Source organism: Grampus griseus, assembly GCF_964374135.1.
Source record: "Grampus griseus genome assembly, chromosome: 3".
NCBI classification, from domain to species: Eukaryota; Metazoa; Chordata; class Mammalia; order Artiodactyla; family Delphinidae; genus Grampus; species Grampus griseus.
Window position 1 is genome coordinate 152,414,156 of NC_139019.1, and position 24,176 is coordinate 152,438,331.

The window sequence follows — 24,176 nt, forward strand, 5'->3', positions numbered from 1 at the left end:
ACAGTGTTCTTTCCTGGGGTCGTGACAGCAAAGGTGGGACAGCCTGGCTCATTCACCTGCTGGGCTCCCCAGATGGGCTCTGGAGGCCCTGCCCAGACCTCATACCACCTTCAGCCGGAGCAGGGCCAGGCAGAAGGGCCAGGGGCTGCTTGAAGGAGGCCCTTCCTTGCAGAGACCTGTGGGGGCCATGTGGTCAGCACACCGTCTCCTGAGGGGCCCTTCTCCCTTGAACCCAGTTGCACCTTTGGAAGGCAGCCCTGTCCCTTGACGTGAGGCTGCCTACTCACTCTCTGCACGTGTCACTGCTGATGGAGACCACATCACCCGTGGGGCGGGGTGTCAGGCCAGGCACAGGGATGATGGAAGGATTTGACCAGATGCCTTTTCTTCCTCTGGTCCACCTACCCCATGTGTCTCACAGGAAGCTACACAGCGGACTTTCAGATCCATCAACTGACAGCAGCAAGGTTGCCAAGGCATCAATCAGACCTCGTCATCTCACTTTGGAGAGGATGCAGGGGGTGCAGGGTGGGGTGGGGGACCAGGTTGGAGATGGGGGAGGGGGAAGGGGCTGGTGGTTTTGCAGGGAATGTTGCAGTGGTGCCTCCTCTGGTCTCTGGCCAGGACACTCTCCCATCAAAGTGTGGGAGTCCCTGTGGTTCCTGTATCAGAGTAACCTGGGTTGCTTATTAAACATGCAGATTCCAGGGTTCCACCTCAATCCTGCTAAGTGAGAATCACTGGGGTAGGGCTATGAAACTGACCTTTCAAACAACAACTCCAGAGAGAGTCTTGCTTCAAAATGTTTGAGTGTCACTCACTATTCTAGACTGAGATGTCATGCTCCTGGGGGTAGAACCCCCCCTTAACTCCCTCCTCCCCTACCCCAGACTGCCTGGGTTTGAGCCCTATCTTTGCCACTTATAAGCTGTGGGAGTTTGGTTGAGCATTTCACATCCCTGCCTCAGCTGCCTCATCTGTGAAATAGGAACAAAGCAGAACCCACCCCCTCTTCAGCCTCCCCTGAGCCCTGCTTCCAAGGGGATGGACAGCGTTTTGCCTTGTGGCTCCCTGAGGGCAGCTCAGATAGGAGCTGTCACAGATGAGAGCCTGTCCCTGACTTGTCCCCAATATCATCAGGTCCCAGGGGGGTGGATTTGTCAGTGGTGGGAATGGTTCTGAGCCCGACACACGAGCTTCCTGTCCTGGCCTCACCACTTCCGGCTGCTTGATCCCGGGCAAGTCCATTCTCAGCGCTGGAAGATAGCTCTCCCAGACAGACAAGCCCCTGTCTGCACATGGTAAGGATGCAAATGATCAACTCACAAACAAATCAGTGAAACAAAGTGACTGAAAATAACGATAACTGTTGTGAAGGCAAGAAAAAGGGGGTGCTGATAGGGACAGCTGGGAGGTGGTGTCTGCCTCCCTGGAGAGCCAGCATTTGAGTGGAGACCTGGATGCCAAGTTACTGGCCTGTTATAAATGGTGGCTGAGGCTCCCAGGCAGAGAGAACAGCAAGTGCAAAGGCCTGGGGACAGGAATGGGCATGGAGACCTAAGGGAACAAAGATGGCTGATAAGGCAGGAGCATCAGAGGGGAGAGCAATGGGGAGGGGTCAGAGAGGTTGGCAGTGGACAGATCTTGCAGGGCCCATGAGTTTATTCCAAGGGCAACGGGAAGCTCATCCCAGCTGGGAGAAGTGAATGGGGTAAGGGCAGTCATGTGCCAGCCAGCATGGTGCTAGCTGAGTGCCCTCTGTGCTCTCACTCTATGACAGCACCCCCGGGGTCAGGCATTAAGGTCACTTGGTAGCTTGGTGCCTCAGATCCTATAAGGGACTTAAAATTGTTCCCAAGTCCGGGCGCTGGGATCCGGACATTTGAAGACTTCAGGATGTGCTTGTTTAGATCACTGGCTTCTCTGCCACAGGGTGACAGTAGAGAATATCCCTTCTCTCCTTTGTTTCCTCAAATCTAAAATCCAGCCAGAGCTTTTTAGAGCTCTTTTCAGAGATCCTTGAAGGTGGTGCCCCCCGGGAAGAACAGAGCCTGGTCATTTTGGGGTTTTGGCCCTGGTGGGGCTTGGTGTTTGTGTTGGTGAGTGCCTGGTTGCCCCTCCTTGGAGGACGGATGGACTGGCCATGTGCCCGAGGGGTGTGCCATCCCCCTTTGGGGGCCTGGCTCTGGGGACGGGAGTGGGCTGCAGGGAGACGGAGCAGGAAGGAAGGAGGCAGAGGCAGCGCAGGGAGGGAGGGCGACTGTTGCCATGGAAGGAGCTGCAAGGTATTCTGGGATCAGAATTCTCACTGCAGAGGACTGGGGATGGGGGGAGCAGGTGGTTGGGGAAGGTGATGGGGAAGCCAGTGTCTTTCTTTTGTCCTTGGCACGTTCCCGCATCCCCACAGACAGAGTGGTCCCCTCACACCCCCGGAGCAGGCCCCCAGCGGTCCCCTCTCTGTCCGGCCTGTCCGCCTCGTGTACAGAAGGCAGAGTGGCCCCTTCCAGGAGGCCTGTTTACCAGCACAACAGCAGCAAATTAGTGCTCTTAAAAGGCATTCAGCCTTTATCCCTGCAAACAAGCTCACCGCAAAGGGGGCCTGTGATGCCTTCTCCCTGGAATCTGCTGAAATGGGGTTTGCTGTGCATCTTAATCGACTTCCTTCCACCCACCACATTAAATGCATTCAATCTACTCTTGCAAATGGCTAATTTTGAAAATCCGCTTATCAGAATTAGGTCCTCAGCATCCATATTTATTTACTTTTCATTTTTATAATCTTTTTTTTTCATGTGTATGACTGAATTCCATTTTCAATGGTCTGGCTCTATCTCACAGGTCCTGGAGGGGGTAGGGGGGTGGGCAAGGGCCAGGGTAGGAGCAAATTGGAAATGGGCACATGGCAGGGATAGAAAGAGTGGGTTTAGGAATTCACAAGGATCAGAAGGCTGTGCTCTCCTGTGTGGGGAACCATTTCTGGGAAATTACAAAAAGCCGATACTTGAGCAGAACAGGGTTAAGAAGATGAGAACATCTTGACATGTCCCGGCCGCTCGGAGCATGCCTCCGTTCCATCAAGGGGAACCAGTAGCCATGGCAGAAATATGCAAGAAAGGGGTCGGGACCAACTGCTATTCCCCAGTGCCTGCTGGGTGCCAGGCTCGGTGTTAAGTGTTTTACATGTATTATCCCCATGCTCACTTCAACCCTGCTGGTGAGGGGGAGCCCCAGCTTACAGATAAGAAAAACTGTGCCATGATTCAAACCCAGGTTCATGTCCAGACTGCACACTCTTCCCCTTTACATCATGTTGTCAAGTGTGCCAGGGATGGTTTCTTCACTTCAGTGTGTAGGAAGCACATATGTGTTGATGTCGGACAGATTACGTGAGAAATACAGACTAAGGGAGAGCTTATTTGGGACAACATCTAGCGCAAAAACCTGAATTTGATTTTATTTCATTTCCTTTGGACATTGACTGGGCAACTCCTATGTTCCAAGTGATGGTATGCAGAATCCCGAGATGGAAGGATGAATACTTCTATCCACGGGAAGCTCACACTTAATGGATTTTTTTTTTTTTTTTTTTTTTTTTTTTTGCAGTACACGGGCCTCTCACTGTTGTGGCCTCTCCCGTTGCGGAGCACAGGCTCCGGACGCGCAGGCTCAGCGGCCATGGCTCACGGGCCCAGCCGCTCCGCAGCATGTGGGATCCTCCCGGACCGGGGCACGAACCCGTGTCCCCCGCATCGGCAGGCGGACTCTCAACCACTGCACCACCAGGGAAGCCCCACACTTAATGGATTTTAAAAGAAAGGCTCTTTCTGACTTACTTCACTCTGTATGACAGACTCTAGGTCCATCCACCTCACTACTAATAAGTCAATATCATTTCTTTTTATGGCTGAGTAATATTGTATTGTATACATGTGCCACATCTTCTTTATCCATTCATCTGACACTGTATGCTAATTCATATATATGGAATCTAAAAAAAAAAATGGTACTGATGAACCTAGTGGCAGGGCAGTAATAAAGACACAGACATAGAGAATGGACTTGAGGACACGGGGTTGGAGCGAGGGAAGCTGGGGCGAAGTGAGAGTAGCATTGACATATATATACTACCAAATGTAAAATAGCTAGTGGGAAGCAGCAGCATAGCACAGGGAGATCAGCTCGGTGTTTTGCGATGACCTAGAGGAGTGGGATAAGGAGGGTGGGAGGGAGGCTCAAGAGGGAGGGGATATGGGGGTATATGTCTGCATATGGCTGTTTCACTTTGTTGTACAACAGAAACTAACACAGTATCGTGAAGCAATTATACTCCAATAAATACCTATAAAAAAAATAAAAGAAAGGCTCAGAACAACAAAGTATTAACACATACGTACGAGATAATTTTATTCTCTCAAAGAACAGCTAAGTTATTTTGTAGCCACCTGCTCTGGTAAAATAAGTGGAGATTTTCAGATCTAACAGAAAGTTCTAGAGCGTAAGGCATTACACCTTGGTGGTTGAGATTAGGACTGAATTGTCAGCAGACTTGAGCTCAAGCTGTCATTCTGCCACCTTCACTGTGACCTTGGGCAAGTCAGAGCCTCAGTATCCTCATCTGTAGACCAGGGGGTTATAGTAACATCTACCCATAGAGTTGTGCCGATTTCAATGAACCCTGCATGTGGTGTTTTAGTGCAGTATCTGACAAGGGCATATACCTAATAGCTAAAGAGTAAACATTATTATGTATAATAATTTTCTCAATCAAACTCAGGAAATAAAGTCTGAAGGTAGGGAAATAAACATTGACCAGTGGTTTTCCAACATCGCAAGCATGTTTGTAAAGCACTGGAGTGGATCTCCAGGCCCTGGTGCCAGGTGCTGGGTGAATGGTGAGGTGGATCAATGATTTACCCACAGTCAGGACCCCTCGCTTATTACTTTGCCCCCTCCTTCCCCTCTCGACTTCCTGCCTCTCTCTGGAATTGAACGTTGTTAGTAGGATAAACCAAAGTAAGTTCCTTCACACTTCTAAGTAGCCTGCGTTTGATCCCCACCACCTCACCCACCTGAGGGTAGGAACTTCTTCAGAAGATAAAGTCACCTTACGTCCTGTGTTAGGGGTGTATGGCCATGTCTGCAGGAAGGAAAACAGTGAGAGTGTGTGCGTGTCAGGCAGGGAGGGAGCGGGAGGGCGTGTTTGCAAGGAGACACCTGTGGGTGGGGGTGTGGGGGGGGATTTGTGAATGACCAGGTATGTGTGCACAGGGATGGGGTGTGTGGAAGGGGCGTTGACCTAGAAGGAGGGCAACATTCAGGAAAACCAATTCTTCCAACATCCACTGTGGACCAGGAGCCCTCCAGCCTGAGCGTGCCCAGTACCGGCGAGTACCGTGGGTGGAACTGAGCTCGTGCAGACAGGCTACGGTTCTCCGTGGTGAGGTCTAAAGACAGAAACTGCAGGACCAAGGGCTGGAGACATGAGAAGGTGGAAGGCCGAGCCACCAGGCTGTGATGGAGTGCTCTGAGAGAATGGCAGCATATCTGTCTGCAGAAAGGAGAAGCTGGTAATTGGGGCACGAACTGGCCTCAGAGGTGGGCAAGGTAGAAGGTGGAAGCAGAGGGCTGTGTCGACACCAGAGCGGATGATCCGGCTCAAGCGATTCTGAGAGTAGCGTTGTACTGCTGTCGCCATGGTTCCGACAGATCAGGGCGAGTGGACAATGGCCGGAGTCCACAGAGGGAGGGCGAGCTGCCACCCCAGAGAGAAGATGATGGCTCTGCCCTGGCACTGAGGAGGCGGGTGGGACTCGGGAAGGGGAGGGGTGGAGGGAGGGGAAGGATCTGCAGTGGCAGAGCTGCACAAATACCAGGTATTTATAGTATTATCTGTTGATTTTGAAAGCTGAGTCAAGCTGCATTTAAAATATGAGATTACACACCGGAGGAAAGAATCATGTCCCTTATTAAAAGAAAACAGAAAAGCTGCAGAAGGAAGGCTTACAGGTGGGGATGCTCAGCAGGGACAAAAACCTCTGGACCCCACCTCCCAAATTTCACATCCCCCTTGAGGAGTAGTTATCAATTCTGTCTCTATGACCATGGGAATCTGCTGAGATAAGACCTCTTGCTCTAAAACCCTGGCTTAAGCATAGTAAAATCCTTCCCTACGTTCCTTTAGCACAGCTGAGTAGGGCTGAAATTTTTAAAAAAATTTTTTTGCACACACACACGTGTACACTCCTGCCTCTCACTTGAGGCTTTGGGAGCACTGAGAACATATTTCCCTGATTCATTCCACCCCACTGTCTTTCTTGATGAGGTCATTTTTGCTTGTGGGTGATAGAAAACCCAACCCAAATTGGCCTATGGAAAAAAGGAAATGTTTTGGCTCTCATAACTGAAAAGGTGGAGTGCGGTCTTCAGGCATAGCTGGATCAAGGACTCAGTAGGGTCTTCAGGACCCAGTTTCTTTCGCTTTCTCTCCTCAGAGTCTGGCTTCAATCTCCAGCTCTGCCTGGGGCCCTCAGAAGCTCTAAACTTCCCTCTGTGGCAGCAAGATGGCTGCTGTACTTCATGTTCCCATACTCTTGGGGTCACTTCAGAAGGAAGAGCTGGCTGATCTTGAATGTCATTGGCTAGAATCAGACCAGATATCCCTTTGCAGGCCAACCACTATGCATGGTATATGGAATGAACTGATTGGCTGGGGTCCCTTGGAGCTCATGAGAGAGGAATGAATAGACTCTGCCCAGTCAAACCTCAGAAGTCCTCTATGGTCACCCCAGGAAGCTGGACATGGGTAGGGCCACCATCCCACAGCCCAGGGCATGTAGCCTCTCTCTTCACCCTCTTCTCTCCTCTCCAGTGCAGCTGGCAAATAGGCAGGGCCTCTGATTGGGAACCTAGCTTGCATGCTACAACTCACATGTGCTAAAGGGAAACTGGGAACAGAGCAAAGAAAATGCAAGGAGAGGAAAGCAGCCCTCTGACTGTGGGGACCATTTGTCATTTTCTGGCTGCTCAGAACCTACCCTCGTCATGGATATCACCCCAGATTTCCCCGCTGTATCTGGGTGACTCAGGCACCCACCTCTCAGGGCAGAAGCAAAGGTACTAGGACCCCCTCCCCCCACCCCAGATGCAGCTTTCCCATCAGATGCCTGCTCCTGGGACCCTGATTCTTGAGCAGGGGCCGCAGGGACAGCAGGAGGGCCTGTTCTGCCTCCCTGCGACTCTGACACTTTGGTGGCCAAGGTATCACCCTGACAAGACTTCAAGTTATCTGCGGGGTTTCCTGCCTCTCATCTCACTTTTTGCTCATCCCTAGGCCTGGTCCCCCAGCCTCCTCCTGACTTGGGGAGGCCCCGACAGCCATCCAATAATTCTCTCTTACTTGCATGGGCCTCAGAACCCTCCTCATACAGTCCCAAAGTTCAAGTTTCTGTCGAGCCAAGGCTCCAGCCTGTCTACTCCAGACTGCCCCCAGCCCCGGAGGGGAGAGAATTTCACAAACGACTTGCCTGGCCACTTGCTTCCGGCCCCCAGCCAGACTCCTGTGGAGGCAGCCTTCACTGCCAAGGTCAGAAGAGCCCCTGCCAAGGGGCTTCCCCTCTCTGGAACTTCCCAGCGGTCCTCAGTTCTCCTTGGAGCAGTGGACTCATCCCTGACTCACTAGTGGGACCCTGGCAAGTTGCTCGGTGAATGAGCTCACACACACTGAAGTTTTGATCAGTGTGTTTATCTCCCACTCACCCACCTCTGCACTAACCAAATTTCTTCTCCTTGCCCTGAAAGTGTCTTTCCTTTCTCAGCCTCTACAGCCAAGCATGAGTCACTTGCTGCAGAACCAGACATCCAGGCTGCAAAAGCTCAAAACCCACTGGCCCAGGTACGGCGGAGGAAGACGCTGCTGGATGTAGGGTTTCGTGTTGGCAGAGGTTGGGGGAGAAGGGAGATGAGAGGGGCCGAGAGCCTGTGCCGGAGGAGCCTCATGTGCCTCTCTTTCACCTCAGCACCCCCTCCTTTTTTGTTCTTTCAGGAGGACTGCCAGGTGGCCATATGGCAGCTAAATCGCCCTGAGTGGTCTCTGTAGTTGCCAGTGGTCATGCATGGTCAGTGGTCAGTTCATTTCCCCATCAGTGCTCTGGATAGGAGTGATGCTTGTCTGAGCCTCAGGTATTATAACCCACTCTGTGACTGTGGCTGTCCCCCAGAGTGTGGGGCACGTTGAGTGGGACCAAGGCATGCTTGAGAAAGACGTTTCCTGCCCCAGGCCATGTGGGAGCACATTTGCAATCACCCACAGAGCCAGCATGGCTGTAGGACGCAGCATCCCGTCACAGGCTAAGAGCCTGCCTTATGCATCTTGGGAAACAGGTGGGCTCCCTTTGGGGCCGACACTCAAATCTGAACTTTGGCATCTGTACCAGAGTTACATACACAACCAGAAAATAAGGGATGGTGCAGTCATGCATGGAACTCAGCTAATTCACATTCATGTTGCTCAGAAGTTCCTGCCCAGTCATGAAGAACCTAGGGGTAAGACAGGAATAAAGACACAGACCTACTAGAGAATGGACCTGAGGACGTGGGGAGGGGGAAGGGTAAGCTGTGACAAAGCGAGAGAGTGGCACGGACATATATACACTACCAAATGTAAAATAGCTAATGGGAAGCAGCCGTGTAGCACAGGGAGATCAGCTCTGTGCTTTGTGACCACCTAGAGGGGTGGAATAGGGAGGGTGAGAGGGAGGAAGACGCAAGAGGGAAGAGATATGAGAACATATGTATATGTATAACTGATTCACTTTGTTATAAAGCAGAAACTAACACACCATTGTAAAGCAATTATACTCCAATGAAGATGTAAAAAAAAAAAAGAAGTTCTTGTCCCTGCAGTGAGGCTGTGCCTGTCAATCAACTGAGGGGACGGGAGTTCCACTCCAGGGCCTGTGTGCTTACCAGTGGAGGAAAAGGTTCTGAAAAGGACAGCACAGAGCACCGAGCCCTGTGGCCCAGCAAACCTTTCCTGGAAATGCCAGGCCAGAGGTCTTCAAATCTGCCCCTCAAGTATCTCAAAGTCTCTGCCAGAAATTCCCACTGGATGATTTCACGTTGTCCACCAGACCCTAACCTCCTTATGGAAGGTGGGGCTCACCACCAGAAGCCCAGCGCCTGGCAGAAAGCCGATACTTTGTAGGTCTTTATTAATATTTGCTGAAGAAGTGGATATCTGCTCCCAAATAGACAAGAAGTGGTCAGTTAATTACCACTGGCCCAGAGATGACACAGCTGCTCAAATGCATGAGTTGCACTGGTCATATCAAAAATCAGAATTAAATCTATTCAGATGCCACAGTTAAAAAGACCCAATGATATATTGGTCTGGTGGTTTCTTTTATGAAAACAGCTCTAAAGTGTTATCTATTTTTCACTCGGAGCTCACTTGAAGTGCGTTCCATTTTGGACTTTATCATTTACTTTAGGGCTCCCACTGTATCTTTGCTTTCTGAGTCTTGCGATGGCTCTGGGCTAAAAGCAATAACCGACCTCAGAAGAAGAAAGAGAAAGGCTCTGCGTTGCAAGAGCATAGCCTCTGAAAGGAAAAAAATTTCTCAGACCTCAGGTGGTAGCTGTGGCAAGTTGCCTGCTGTCTGGGGGGCCGTCTTTGGCCATCTTTCATCAAAGGCTGCAAACACTTCAGCACAAAAACAACCCACGGCCACCAGGCAGGAAGGGCTCTGCTTCTGTGTGCGGGGACCAGTTAGCAATACCCTGGTAATAATGAATCACATTTGAATGATGCTCAGGAAAAGTTGCCCGGCTAGTGGGTAGAGCCTCTAGGTATTCTGGCTGCACAAGGCATGCTTGGCCACCAGACCAGAGACCCTAGCCTGCGGGCTGCTTGAGAAGGATTGAGGGGGTATGCAGAAAGCATCTAAAATTATAATTGTTATTTATTTGTGTTAATCTATATCAAGAAATTACCCTAGCACAGCACACCTGTGATTTCACACATTATTTTCAGGACGAGGCTAAAGGTATTTAGATTAAAAACAAGTGAGTCGATTTACTGGAAACATATATGTAAATAATAGTACATGTGGTACCTGGATATAGCAAAACTCATGAGACTGACTGAAGTTTGGAAAGTGTGGCCTTGTGCTCCGTTGCTGTGGTCTTAGGTATAAAAGCATGCAGACACTAAACTCCCTGTTTCCACCTCTTGTTACAGTGATGGATGTTTCTGAAGCCACAGAGCAGCGTACCATACATACATACAGTGGAATGTGGAAGTAGGAGGTAGGAAGGATTCTTTTTTTTGTCTCAATACCTCCCCTCACCCCTTAATTTTTGTCTCGTCTACACAGAAGGAGGTAATCAAGCCATTGGTGCCGGATCAAAAGGAAACTGAGACCATGTGGTAAAGTCCAGCCTTTTCACCCATTTCACAGGTGAAGAAACCAAGTCCCAGAGGAAAAAATGACTTGATGATAAGTTAGAACTGGCCTTAGAGAACTCTTTCTAGGTCAAAGACAAAAGCCCAAATTCTCTGAAATGTAACAAATGCCTACAAATCAATAAGAAGAAAGACTCAGTAGGAAAATGGGAAAGGATTTCAAGGAAAACACAAACAACATTTAAATATCAGAAACGATGTTCAACCTCATGCATAATAAGAGAGATGTAAGTTAAAATTATATTGACACATCTGCTTCTGGCTGTGATGGACTGGCTTGTACTGGGAATAATTAGGAAAACTGGATGGAATTTTACAAAAACCACAGTTTGAAGATATTGGAGAGCTACCAAGTTTCCAAGATCCCAGAGAGAAGGGAGGCGCATAGAGGGAAGCCTGATGTCTACCTCTGGAGGCATATTCTAGTTCTAAAGCTGTGACTGAGAGGCTGAGAAGAGCATTTGGTAATTTCATGGGGCTGGGAAGACAAAAATTGGAGCTCAGCGTCTCTTGAGAAGTAAGGACCCTATTTGCACACCCATGTTCATAGCAGCATTATTCACAATAGCCCAAAGGTGGAAGCAACCCAAGTGTCCATGAACAGATGGATGGATAAACAAAACGTGGTGTATACATACAATGGAGTATCACTCAGCCTTAAAAAGGAAGGAAATTCTGACACATGGATGAACCTTGAGGATATTATGCTAAGTGAAATAAGTCAGTCACAAGAAAATACTGTATGATTCCATTTATAAGAGTTACCTAGAATAGGAAAATTGATAGAGACAGAAAGTAGAAAGGTGATCGCCAGAGGCTGGGAGTGGGGAAAATAGAGAATCACTGCTTAATGGGGACAGAGTTTCAGTTTTGCAAGATGGGAAGTGTTCTGGAGATGGATGGAGGATATGGTTACACAACAAAGTGAATGTACTCAATGCCAACCGTACATTTAAAAATGATTAAGATAGGGACTTCCCTGGTGGCACAGTGGTTAAGAATCCACCGGCCAGTGCAGGGAACACCGGTTCAAGCCCTGGTCCGGGAAGATCCCACATGCCGTGGAGCAACTAAGCCTGTGCACCACAACTACTGAGCCTGCACTCTAGAGCCCGCGAGCCACAGCTACTGAGCCCACGTACCACAAGGACTGAAGCCCGTGTGCACCTAGAGCCCATGCTCCACAACAAGAGAAGACACCGCAATGAGAAGCCCGCGCACCACAACGAAGAGTAATCCCCGCTCGCTGCAACTAGAGAAAAACCCCGTGCAGCAATGAAAACCCAACGCAGCCATAAATAAATAAATTTATTTTAAAAAATGATTAAGATGGTAAATTTTATATTATATGTATTTCACCACAATTTTTTAAAAAAGAAGTAAGAACCCTGAAAAACAGCCTAGGGTTTCATTTGAGACCCCAGAGGGCTATACACTAGGAGTAAGTGATCCAGAACTAAACCAGCCCTTTCTTGGGGGTGGCAGGTCTGCTTCAAATCATCTTAATTCCTGACTGGATAAATGCAAACTGAGATGGCTGGTGTTCCTACCTTAGGCAGCAGTAAAAGCAAATTCTCCTTGGAGGAAGATAACACCATCCAGAGCTTCAAATTATCTTTCCCGTGTTCATCAATTATGTCTGATAGTCAATGAAAAATAGAAATGTAGAAATACAAGAATGGGACAAAAATCAAGAGAAAAATAACCCATTAGAAACATATCCACAGAGATCCAGATATTTGAGATATCAAGTTTGGGCTTTAAAATAGCTGTAATTAATATAGTCAACAAATTAGATGACAGGAAGAAAATCTTCAGTAGAGAACTGGAAACTATCAAACATGATCAAATAGAAGTTCTAAAAATGATAAAGAAGGTTGATAAATTTGACAAAAGATGTGCAAGATCAGCACATGTAAAACTCAGTGACATTGCTGAGAGAAAGTAAAGGAGATATAAATAAATAGAGAAATATACTGTGTTCACGGTCCAGAAGACACAATGTAGTTAAGATGTCAATTCTTCCCAAACTGATCTATAAATTTAATGCAAGATTTTCTTGGTAGAACTTGCAATGTTGATTCTAAAATTTATGTGGAAATACAAAGGATCTAGAACAGCCAAACATTTTGAGAAGAAAAGTAAGCTGGGGAACTTATACTTCCTTATTTTAAGACTTGTTACAAAGCCAGAATAGTTAAGACAGCATAGTATTGGTGTAAAGATAGACCAATGGAGCAAAATGTGAGTCCAGTGGTAGAACATGCCAGTCGATTTTGACAAAGATACCAAGGCAATTAATGAGAAAAGAATATTATTTTCAACAAATGGTGCTGAACACTTGGGCAACCATATGCAAAAAAAAAAAAAAAAAAAGAACCTTGTTCCTTACCTCATACCATGTTTAAAAATTAACTTGAAATAGATTATAGACCTAAATGTAAAATCTAAAACTATAAAGATTCTAGAAGAAAATATTAGTGATCTGGGTTTGGTGAAGATTTCTTAAATATGTCTCCAAAATCATGAAGTATAAAAAAAAATCAATAAATTGGATTTAATAATATGAAATATGTTTAATCTTCAAAAAACACTATTCTTTTGGCAGTATCTTACATAGTTAAATATGCACTTGCCATACGACCCAGCAATTCTACTCCTAAAAGAACAAGTGTGTCTGCACAAAGATTTCCATTTTGAATAATCATAGCAACATTATTCATAATAGCAAAACATTGGGAATAATCCAAATGTCCATGGAAGGATGAATTCATATAATGGAATACTACTCAGCAATAAAAAGAAATGAGTTACTAGGATAACCAACAAGGACCTACCTTATAGCACAGGGAACTCTGCTCAATGTTATGTGGCAGCCTGGATAGGAGGGGAGTCTGGGGGAGAATGGATACATGTATACATATGGCTGAGTCACTCTGCTGTGCCCCTGAAAGTATTGCAACATTGTTAATCAGCTATACTCCAATATAAAATTTTTTAAAAGAAGAAATGAGTTACAGATAAATGCAACAAGATAGATGAATCTCAAAAACATTTTACCAAGTAAAAAAAGCCTGACAGAAAAGAATATATATTGTGTGATTTTATTTATATGAAATTTCTAGAAAAGGCAAAACCATAGATACATAAAACAGTAAACCATTACAATCTAAACCATAGATACAATCACTGAAATAGATACAGTTTCAGTGATTGTCTGAGGCCCATGTTGGGAGTGAGTAAAGACTATAAACAGGCACAAGGGAACTTTTGTGGTGATGGAAGTGTTCTTCTAAAACTGGATTATCGTTGACCTATGCACTTACAATGGGTGAATTGTATGATATGTAAATTATATTTTAATAAAGCTGTTAAAAGTGGGAGGAAAGGACAGTGTTAAGAATATTAAAAGGCAATCCACAGACCAGGAGAAAATATTTGCAAAATACATATCTAACAAAGGATTTGTATCTAGAGTATATTAAAAACTATTACCACTCAATAATAAGAAGATACACAACCCAATTTTTTAAATGGGCAAAATATTTATTCAGACACTTCATCATAGAAGATACGTGGTTGTCAAATAAGCACATGAAAAGATGCTCAACAACATAAGTCATTAAGGAAATGCAAATTAAAACCACAATGAGATTCCACCTCATACCTACTAGAACGACTTAAATTAAAAACACTGACCAGGGCTTCCCTGGTGGCGCAGTGGTTGAGAATCTGCCTGCAAATGCAGGGGACACAGGTTCGAGCCCTGGTCTGGGAGGATCCCACATGCCACGGAGCAACTGGGCCCGTGAGCCACAACTACTGAGCCTGCACGTCTGGAGCCTGTGCTCTGCAACAAGAGAGGCCGTGATAGTGAGAGGCCCACGCACTGCGATGAAGAGTGGCCCCCACTTGCCACAACTAGAGAAAGCCCTCGCACAGAAACGAAGACCCAACACAGCAAAAATAAATAAATTAATTAATAAACTCCTACCCCCAACATCTTAAAATAAATAAATAAATAAATAAAAACACTGACCATACCAAGCATTGGTGAGGATGTGGAGCAACTGGAACTTTGAAACACTGCTGGTAGATATATATATTGTTACACTTATTTTGGATAATGATTTGTCAGTTTCTTAAAAATTTTAAACACACAACTACCATAAAATTCAGCCATTGTAGTACAAAGTATTTCTTTTTTTAAAAAAATTTATTTATTTTAGGCTGCGTTGGGTCTTTGTTGCAGTGGGCAGGCTTCTCACTGCGGTGGCTTCTCTCGTTGCACAGCATGGGCTCTAAGTGTGTGGGCTTCAGTAGTTGTGGCTCGCTGGCTCTAGAGTGCAGGCTCAGTAGTTGTGGCGCACAGTCTTAGCTGCTCTGTGGCATGTGGGATCTTCCCAGACCAGGGCTCGAACCCATGTTCCCTGCATTGGCAGGCAGATTCTTAACCACTGAGCCACCAGGGAAGCCCCTACAAGATATTTCTTGAAAGAAATGAAAGCAAGTGTCTACCCAAAGAGTTGTACATGAATGTTCATAATAAATTTATTTGTAATAGTCGACAACTGTAAAAATCAAAGCCCCATCATGAGGCAATGGATTAACACATTACAGCATATCCATACAATAGAACACTTCTCAATTTTAAAGAAGAATGAACTATTGATACAATATGGACGATGCATATTGATGCAACAACATGCATGAATCTCAAAATAATTATGCTGAATTAAAACAAGCCATACCAAAAATAAATGATTCCACTTATATAAAATTCTAGAAAATGCAAATGAATCTATAGTGATAGACAGCAGACCAGTTATTGCTTAGGGAAAAGGGTTAGAGAGGAACAGATTAAGGACATGAGGAAACTTTTGGGGTGATGGATATGTTCATTGTATTCATTATGGTAATGGTTTCACAGGTGTATACATATGTCAAACTTGATCCAAGTGGATACTTTAAACATGTGCAGTTCTTTAAACATCAATTTGGATACAATAAAGCTGTAAAAATGGAAAGAAATAATTTTAAAACACAATAAGTAAAAGCAAGAACTAAATAATTGGGTTTAGACACTGCTGAAGGAAGATTGTGGAACTGTAAGATAGATTAGAATGAAATATCTCAGACTGAAGAATGAAAAAAAAAGAAACCACAGAATAGAAAATACAGAAAAGAACATGAGACATACGGGTCATGGTGAAAAAGCTAATGTAATAAGTATCTGAAATCCAAGAAGTAGAGGAAAGAGAAGATAGAAAGGAAGAATAGGCAGAAGCAATATTTGAAAGATACTGGCTAGGAATTTTCAGAAAAAACATATGAAAGATAATATGTCATAGGTTCAAGCAGAGCTAGGAAAACCACACCAAGGTACATCATTGTAAAACTGAAAATCAAAGACAATGAGAAAATCTTAAAAGCAGCCAGAGATAAATGCCAATTACTTTCAAGGGACAGCAATAAGACTGACACCTGACTTCTCAACAGAAATAATGAAATCTAGAAGACACTGGTCTGATAGTTTGAAAGTGCTGGAAGAAAATAACTGCCAACATCAAACTCCACTGAAAATATTCTTCAAATAATGAAAAGACATTTTCAGCAGACAAAAACTGACAATTCATTACCAGCAGATTATTTAGAAGGAAAATGATCACAGTTGGAAATATTGAGATGCAGTAAGAAGAGTAACAGAAAATATAAATATGAGGGCAAATTAATTTATTATTGCCAACATAAAACAATAAAAATGTCTTTTTAGGGTTTAAAATGGAAAATGACAATAGCTTAAAAGGTGAGAGCAGAGTAAATTGAATGACGTGTTCTGAGGTCCTTGTAATTCTGGGAAGTGATAAAATTATTTTAATTTACACTAGATTTTAGTAAGTCAAGGAAGGGATTTTAGGGATTTTAGGCTGATTGCTAAAACTTACAAACCAATATACTAAGGAAAGGAAAATGGAGTAAAATAAGTATTTAATTAATACAAAGGAAGGAAAGGACAGATGGGGAGAGTAGAAAACAAATCATAAGATGCTAGATTTAGACCAAAATATGTAAGCAATTACATTAAAAGTAAATGAACTAAATATTCCAATTAAAACGAAATATTCCAATTAAAGTATGACAAATATTGTTGGATTTGATTTTTTTTTAACTATATGTTATTTACAAGAGACAAACTTTAAATATAAAAACAAAAGGTGAAGAGAAAAGTATATACCAAGAAAATTCTGACAACAACAAAAAGTTCAGGTAGTTACATTAATGTCAGAAAAAGTAGACTTTAAAGCAGATACTTAACTAAATATAATGAGAGATATTTCTTTATGATAAAGGTTAAATCCAATAGGAAACTACAATAATTCTACATATTTTAATGCACCTTATTATATAGACTTGAAATACATAAAACAAAAATGAGTAGAACTCAATGGGGAAATAGCTGAATCCACAATCATCATTGAGGCATTTTAACATACCCCTTATTAATGTTTAAGACAAGCAGACCGGGCTTCCCTGGTGGCACAGTGGTTGAGAGTCCCCCTGCCGATGCAGGGGACAGGGGTCCGTGCCCCGGTCCGGGAAGATCCCACATGCCACGGAGCAGCTGGGCCCGTGAGCCATGGCCGCTCAGCCTGCACATCCGGAGCCTGTGCTCCGCAATGGGAGAGGCCACAACAGTGAGAGGCCCGCGTACCGAAAACAAACAAACAAAAAACATTTAACAAATTTGACCTAACTGACATGTATAGCATACTGAACCCTTCAGGATACACATTTTTTTTTATGTGCACATGGAACATTCATCAAAATGAACCATGTGTTATGCCTTAAAGCAACTGTCAACAAATTTCATAAGATTGAAATTCCTGACCACATCGGAATTAAGCTAAAAACCAACCAAAAAACTAGAAAATTCCCAAATGTTTGGAATAAGTATTATTATATTCTTCTAAAGAGCCTCAGCTCAAAATTAAAATAATGATGAAAATTTAAAACATCTACATAGGGACTTCCCTGGGGACGCAGTGTTTAAGAATCTGCCTGCCAATGCAGGGGACACAGGCTCAAGCCCTGGTCCAGGAAGATCCCACATGCGGCAGAACAACTAAGCCCGTGTGCAACAACTACTGAGCCCACGTGCCACAACTACTGAAGCCCACGTGCCTAGAGCCCATGCTCCGCCGCAACAAGAGAAGCCACTGCAATGAGAAGCCCGCACACCGCAATGAAGAGTAGTCCCTGCTTGCAGCAACTAGAGGAAGCCCACACACAGCAACAAAGAGCCAACGCAGCCAAAAGTAAATAAATAAATATATCTATTTTAAAAAATATCTACATAGAATGATAAAGGAGCCACAGTATATCAAAACCTGTGTGGGAATAGCTACAGCCATGGTTAGAGGAAATAGGTTGTCTTAAATGAGGAAAAGTTAAGAAGAAAGAAAGACAGAATATATTAATTTAATGTTAAAAAGAACAACGTATTTATTATTTAAAGAAGTTTAAAAGAAATAAGAGTAGAATTAATGAAAATGGAAAAAAACCTTAGACTAGGAACAATTAATAAAGTCAGTTTTTTAAAGGACTAATAAAAGTGATAAACCCTTAGGATTTTTAAAGGACAGCAAGATAAGGCACAAATAACTAATATCAGAAATGAAAAGGGGGACCTCATTACAGATCCTATAGATGTTAAAAGATAAGAACAACTTTTATTTTATTTTATGAACAAATTTTATTTTATTTTATGAACAAATTTTATTTTATTTTATGAACAACTAAATGTGATAGATTTGAAAATTTAGATGAAATGGAAGAATTACTAGATAAAACAACTTGAATAGGTAGAAGATCTGAAACTTCCCATATCCATTAAAGAAATTCTATCCATAACTAAAACCTTTCCCATAAAGAAAACTCCTGGCCAGTATGTCTTCACTGAAAAATTCTTCCAAAAGAATTCTTACATTCTCCCACGTAAGAGAGAAGCGTAACCAATCTTATACAAAGTCTTCAAGAGAATAGAAGAAAGGGAAACTATACCCAATTCTTTTATATAAAGCCAGCATAAACTTTTATTAGGAAAGCATAAGAAAGGAAAATCTTTCTTATGAACACATGGGTCTCTTTCATGGACATATACCCCTAAGTAAATTATTAGCTAACCAAATCCAGAAATACGGAATAATATATCGCCACCAAGTTGGATTTATTCAAGGAAGGTAGAGTTGGCTTTTTTAAAAAATCAGTGTAATTTCCTCCACTAATAGAAAAGAGGACAAAAATCATATGATCACTTCAATAAATGCAGAAGAAACAACTGATGAAACAACATCCACTTACAATTTGAAAGAGCTCTTAGAAAACCAGGAATAGATGGAAACTTCCTTGATGTGATAAAAGGTATATGCAATAAGCACAGCAAACATCATACTTGATCAATATTTTTAAAGTTTTCTGCCTGAGATTATAGGTGAGACAAGGATATCCATTATCTCTACTTCTCTTCAACATTATACTGGAGGTCCTACTTAGTGCAGCAAAGCCAGGAAATGAAATAAAAAGTATAAAGATTGGTAAGGAAGAAATAAATCTGTCATTATTCATGGATAACATGATTGTGTATGTAGAAAATCCACAAGAATCTATAGATAAATCATAGAAATGAATAATTGAATTTAGCAAGGTCACTTGATGCAAGGTCAACATTTTTGTATACCAGTAAGAATTTTTAAATCAAAGTTTAAAAAGTGGTGACATTTATAGAACCATAAACATTAAATGTCTAGGAATAAATTTGACAAGAGGTGACTAAAACTTCTATGCTGAAGTCTATTAAATATTATTGAAATTAAAAACCTAAATAAATGGAGAGATACCATGCTTATAGAGTGAAAGCCTCAATATTATAAAGGTGTCAATTCCCCCAGAACTGACCTATAGATTCAATGAAATCTCAATCTAACCTCAGTAGGTTTTTTTGTGGAAATTGACAAAAGCTAGTTCTATATTTTACACAGGAATGCAAAGGGTGAAAAATAGCCAATACAATCTTGCAGAAGAAAAGCCAAGTGGAAAGACTTACACTATCAGATGTCAAAACTTAATATAAAGCTATAGTCATTAAGAAAGTGTAACACTGGGGCTTCCCTGGTGGCGCAGTGGTTGAGAGTCCGCCTGCCAATGCAGGGGACACAGGTTCGAGCCCTGGCCTGGGAAGAACCCACATGTCGCGGAGCAACTAGGCCCGTGAGCCACAACTACTGAGCCTGCGCGTCTGGAGCCTGTGCTCCGCAACAAGAGAGGCCGTGATAGTGAGAGGCCCGTGCACCGCGATGAAGAGTGGCCCCCGCTTGCCACAACTAGAGAAAGCCCTTGCACAGAAACGAAGACCCAACACAGCCAAAAATAAATAAATTAATTAATTAAAAAAAAAAAAGAAAGTATAACACTGGCACACAGGTAGACAAATAGATCAAAGGGACAGAATAAAGTCCAGAAACAGATATACACATGTATGTGTGGATTTGGTTTTTTTTTACAAGTTGACATCACAGAGCAGTGAAAAAAGGATGGTCTTTTCAACAAATGGTGCAGTGGCAATTGGATATCCATATGGAAAAAGTTAATCTTGCCTCTTACCTTACACTATATGAAAAGTAAAATAATAAAGCTTCCAAACACAGCATTGGAGAATATCTTTGTGACTTTGGGGAAGGCAAATGTTTATTGAACAGGACATAATGGCACTAACATTAAGGAAAATATTGAAAATTACACTAAAATCAAGTACTTCCGTTAATGAAAAGACGCTATTAAGACAATGGAAAGTCAAGTCACAGAAGGGAAGAAGATGTTCTCTGATGTATTAGTGGCAAAGGACTTCTATCTAGTACATAGAAAGAATTCCAACAAATCACGTAAAAGAAAGAAGACAATAGGAAAATGGGCAAAAGACTTGCACAGGCATTTCACAAAGGGGACTATCTGGTCTACAAACACATGAAAGCATGTTCACCTTCTTTAGTCATCTTGGAAATGCAAATTAAAACCACACTGAGGCAACTATTACAAGAATTTAAAAGATTGACATTACCAAGTGTTCATAAGAATAAGGGTCTACTTGGGCTTCCCTGGTGGCGCAGTGGTTCAGAGTCCGCCTGCCGATGCAGGGGACACGGGTTCGTGCCCCGGTCCGCGAAGATCCCACATGCCGCGGAGTGGCTGGGCCCGTGAGCCATGGCCGCTGAGCCTGCGCGTCCGGAGTCTGTGCTCCGCAACGGGAGAGGCCACAACAGTGAGAGGCCCGTGTACTGCAAAAAAAAAAAAAAAAAAAAAAAAAAAAAAATATATATATATATATATATATATATATATATATAGACTTTATTTTTTAGAGCAGTTTTAGGTTCACAGCAAAATTGAGCAGAAAGAACAGAGTTCCTACATACCCCGCCCCCTACACTCCCCCACCATCAGCATTCCTCATTAGTGTGGTACATTTGTCGATGAATCAGCATTGACACATCACTACCCACCAAAGGCCATGGTTTACATGAAAGTTCACTCTTGTGTTGTTCATTCTATGGATTTTGAAAAATGTATAATGACACATATCCACATTATAGTATCATACAGAATAGATTCCCTGCTGTAAAAACTGCTTGTGCTCCATCTATTCATCCCTCCCTCCCCTGGAAACTCTGGCAACCACTGGTCTTTTTTTCTAAGTTGCGGCAAAATACACACAACATAAAATTTACCATCTTAACCATTTGTAAATGTACAGTTCGCTGGTATTAAGTACATTCAAAATGTTGTGCAACCATCACCATCATCTATCTCCAGAACTCATTTCATCTTGCAAAACTGAAACTCTATCCATCAAACAATAACTCCCCTTCCCCCACTCTCCAGCCTCTGGCAACCACCGTTCTACTTTCTGTCTCTATGAATTCGACTATTCTAGGGACCTCATTTAAGTGGAATCATACAACATTTGTCCTTTTGTGACTGGCTTATTTCACTTAACATAATGTCCTCAAGGTTCATCCATGTTGTATCGTGTGTCAAAATTTCCTTCCTTTTTAAGACTGAATAATACCCCATTGCTTGTAACTACTACATTTTGTGTCTGTCAATGACCATTTTGGTTGCTTCTACCTTTGGGCTATTGTGAATAATGCTGCTATGAACATGTGTACAAATATCTCTTTGAGTCCCTGATTTCAATTTTATTGATCATATACCTACAAGTAGAATTGCTCTATCACATGATAATTCTATTTTTAATTGTTTGAGGAACTACCATACTGTTTTCCATAGTTGCTGCACCATTTTATGTTCCCATCAACAGTGCACGAGGATTCCAGTTTCTCCATATCCTCACCAATAATTGTTATTTTCTGTTGTTTTTTTTTAATAGTAGTCTTCTTGATAGGTATAAGGTGATATCTCATTGTGATTTTGATTTGAATTTCCCTAATGATAAATGATGTTGACCATCTTTTCATGTATTTATGGATATTTTTATATCTTCTTTGGAGAAATGTCTATTCAAGTCCAAAGGAAAACTGTTTCTCTACTCACAATATTTTTGACACCAAATGTATGGGAGTCTTTTTCCCCACACCGACCAATTTGCCAGATCTCAGGACACCGACTGGGTGTCTTATCAAAAATCATTTAACTATATATGTGATGGTTTATTTCTGGGCTCCCTATTCCATTCCATTGGTCTATATGCCTGTCTTTATTCCAAGACCACACTATTTTGATTATTGTAGCTTTGTAATAATTTTTGAAATCAGGAAGTTTGAGAGCTCCACTTTTGTTCTCTAGTCACTGGTTTTTGTTTTTGTTTTTTTTTTACTGTCTCCATAGTTTTGCCTTTTCCAGAATGTCATATGGTTGGAATCATACAGTATGTAGCCTTATCAGATGGGTTTCTTTCACTTGGCAATATACATTTGCAGTTCCTTCATATTTTTTCATGGCTTGATAGCTCATCTTTTTAGTGCTGGATAATATTCCATTGTTTGGATGTCCCACAGTTTATTTATTCAATCACCTGTTGAAGGACATCTTGGCTGCTTCCAAGTTTTGGCAACTATGAATAAAGCTGCTATACCACAGACATTTAAAGTGATACTGATTGAGTTGGATTAATAGCTATCATATTTATTATTGTTTTCTATTCACCACCCTTGTCTTCTGTTTGTATTTTCATCTTCCACTATTTTTCTGTCTTCTATGGTTTTATTTGAGCATTTTATATGATTCTATTGTCTCTCCTCTCAGCATACCAATTATACTTCTTGGTTTTTATTTTAATTTTAATTTTTTCAGTAGTTGCCCTAGAGTTTGCAATATAAATTTACAACTAATCCAACTCCACTTTCAAATAACATTATACAACTTAGGAAATACCTAATTCCTCCTTCCCATCCCTCCTCACATCTCTGTCCTTCATTTCACTTATGCATAAGCAATAATCATCAAATACATTGTCACTATTATTATTTTGAAAAAATTGTTATCTGTTAGATCAATTACAAATTTTTTAAATGTTTTTATTTTACCTTCACTTATTCCTTCTCTAACACCATTCTTTTTTTTTTAATGTACATCTGAGTTTCTGACCTATACCATTTTCCTTCTCTCTGAAGAACTTCTTTTAACATTTCTTACAAGGTAAGTTTAATGATGACAAATTCCCTCAATTTTTGTTTGCCTGAGAAATCTTTACTTCTTCACTTCTGAAGGGTAATTTCACAGGGTACATAACTCTAAGTTGGTGGGGTTTTTTTTCTCTCGTCACATTAATTATTTCACTCTACTTTCTTCTTGCCTGGAAGATTTCTGAGAAGTTAGATGTAATTCTTATCTTTGCTCCTCTACAGGTAAGACACTTTCTACCACTGGCTTCTTTCAAGATTTTTTCTTTATCTTTGATTTTCTGAAGTTTGAATATAATATGCCTAAGTGTTGTTTGGGGGGGTATTTTGTTTGTTTCTTTCTTTTTGGCATTTATTCTGCATGGTGTTCTCTGAGCTTGGGCTTCTCTGGATCTGCGGCTTGGTGTCTGACATTAATTTGAGGAAATTCTTGGTCATTATTCCTTCAAATATTTCTTCTGTTCCTTTCTTCTCCTTCTGGTGTTCACATTACAAGTATATTACATCACAAAATTCTTATTCTGTTCTGGGATCTTCTTTTCTGTCTTTTCTCTCTTTGCATTTCAGTTTTGGAAGTTTCTGCAGACATATATTCACTAATATGGAGTTTACTGATTCTTTCCTCAGCTGTGTCCAGTCTGCTGATGAGTCCATCATAAAAGGCATCCTTCATTTTTGCCACAGAATTTTACATTTCTAGCATTTCTTTTTGATTCTTTCTTAGAATTTCCATCTCTCTGCTTACATTACCAATTTGTTCTTGAATGTTGTCTACTTTTCCCACTAAAGCCCTTAGCATATTAATCATAGGTATTTTCTATTCCCAATGTGATAATTCCAACATCTCTGCCCTGTCTGAGCCTAGTCTGATGCTTGTTCTGTCTCTGCAGACTGTGTTCTTTGCCTTTTAGTATGCCTTACAATGTTTTTTTGAAAGACAGACATGATGTACTGGATAAAAGGAACTGTATCCCTAGGCTTTTAGTGATGTGGTGGTGAGGTGTGAGGTGAGGGGAAGC